Genomic DNA, 2,381 nt, shown 5'->3' on the forward strand with positions numbered 1-2,381 from the left:
CACTGTTCCTTCAGTAAATATCAGTTCATCTTCTCTAATTCCATCGTTCATGCATTTTTCTACCAATTGTGCTTTATTTCAGTTCTTTCATTATCGGTCTTCTGCAAAAATACATTCTATGTCTGACCATCGCCATATACTACTTATATGGATATAAGTAGACCACATTACATCATAACTTTCATATTCCACACTACATAAAATATAATAAAAATTAATAATCATTATTTCATGCTACTCATTATTTAATTATTAAAAAGTTAATTATTCGAACTTGTTTAAAGTGAACTCAAATTGACTGCCAAACTCTGACTTTGTTGAATCTATGCTTATTTATTTATATATATAACCCGTTGTGTTCACTGAGTATTAATAATTATTATTATCTTAATTCATTTCGTTTTCGGTTTTTTGAATCTTCCCATTGATGTTTAGAACTGCGATTGATCAGTCTCTTATTAGCATATGTACATCCAGTGCAGATTGCCTCGATATCACTCTCAATCACAAGCATTATTAGCAAAGATGGGTGGTGATAAGCATTGGAATACAGAACACGTGTCTTGTTTATCTGGACTCAGAAGCTAAATGGATAACGTGATTGCTAATGGTACTGGGTTCGAGTCCCGGAATAGACATCAACTCTGGGACACAGTTACATACAGCTTACAAGTCCCAAATAGGACGAATAGCGCGTCCCAGATTCCACCGCTAACCACCACCCATCATGTTTGACATTTCATTATCTTCAAAAACCATTATTTAAACAACAACAAAAAATAAATGAAATTGTACATTGAATGATGTACAACAACTGAAACATATAAAAAAATTTGAAAGAAAGTGAAAAAGAATTTTTCAGTCATACTTAACTACAATTTTATACATTGAATGAAAACTGAAAAAGTAAACAGTTGAAAACAATAAAAGAAAAAACTGTATATATATATTCTTTAGGAAGGTTTCAAATGTATAATCATTCAAGCAAAATCTACTTAGATTTATAGTGTATAGGGGATAGTAATCAATATTTATTGTAATCTCTATCCCTTTTTTCTTTTACGTAGAACTGTTGCTCTATCAGTCCATTTAGTTAAAATTAATGATTGAAACATGAGAAACATCGTAGTGTTAGCAAAGATGGATAGTGGCTCACAGTGGAATCCAGGACGCGCGTCTCGTCCCATTCGGGACTCGTCAGATGGATGTACCTGTATCTCAGAGTTGATGTTCACTCTGGGACTCGAACCCAGTATCAATCGCTTCAAACGTCATCGCGTTATCCACTCAGTTACTGAATCCTGATAGCCACCGTCCCGGATTCCACTGCTAGGCACTATCCATCTTTGCTTATGATGCTTGTTAATTAAGGCTATATCGAGGCAATATGCACAGTATGCACATACGGCCAATAAGGCACTGACCAGTTGCAGTCCTAAACATCAATGGGAAGGTACAAACAAACATTACTAAGTGAATCACAGTGTTAGGTTTTAAATGAAACATTTGTAAATTGGTTATCAGCTAAACTCAAAAAAATCTAATGATGTAACATCTTATTGATAAGAAATTGTCAATTGTTTTCATTTCTGTATTATATACAATTGAACCAATGATTTGATTAGATCTATATAAAGGTGGCTTGCTTGAACATCTGGGCTATCTGTTCCTAACATCCAGATATTTCAACAAGTTATCTCATTTTGTTTGTTTTAATACATCACTATGGCTATTAATCGCATAACCTATTGAGGTGCGTTTCTCAAAATTGTATAGACTTTCGTTGTACAAGTTATAAAGGCCCAATCAGAGATATTGTGGTTGCTGGCAATATGCAGAGAAAAGAATGTACATTATTTAGATGTCGACTTACTGGGCTGCCAACTTCCAACTGGTGATCACTCAATATTTGTTGTCAGGATCGATCAAGACGTAAAAAACGGAAACTCGTTGAAATATGTCTGATTATATGCTATACATAATTTTTATGTTTACATAATTATAAGAAGATTTTTTCTGTCTATAGTAATGACAATATCCATTAAAAGAAGTGAGATTTAGTTTCAACCATGATGCTAAAAAATTGATGTTCGGATGGGTACTTTCGGTGTTTTGAGTTCATCGACAAATAGATGATTCAGCTGTTGTTCTAGATTGATTGACCAGTGAATAGTAACCAGTTTAACGTATTTCGTGTCTTTCAGCTCTGATTTAAGTTTTTCGATCAGGTTTTGTTGTGACTAATATTAGTTGAAGTAACATAATGTCGGGTCCCTTATAATTTGTTAATTAGTGGTTGGAGGTATTCAGCAAGAAACCATGTTCTAACCCAGGTTTCGTGCTAGCTGATATCTGTCAAAAAGGTATACTAGCAACGTTGA

The 2,381-nt window shown here is 33.8% G+C and overlaps 1 non-coding gene across 1 annotated transcript; it reads right to left on the reverse strand.

The window, feature by feature from the left end:
- Nucleotides 1-1,229: 1,229 nt before the first annotated feature.
- Smp_tRNA_02057_Pseudo_TTG.1.1 lies at nucleotides 1,230-1,301 on the reverse strand. The gene has a single exon. It is a non-coding gene (tRNA).
- Between the last annotated feature and the right edge of the window lie 1,080 nt (nucleotides 1,302-2,381).

This window comes from Schistosoma mansoni, chromosome 5, assembly GCF_000237925.1.
Source record: "Schistosoma mansoni strain Puerto Rico chromosome 5, complete genome".
In the NCBI taxonomy this organism is placed as follows: Eukaryota; Metazoa; Platyhelminthes; class Trematoda; order Strigeidida; family Schistosomatidae; genus Schistosoma; species Schistosoma mansoni.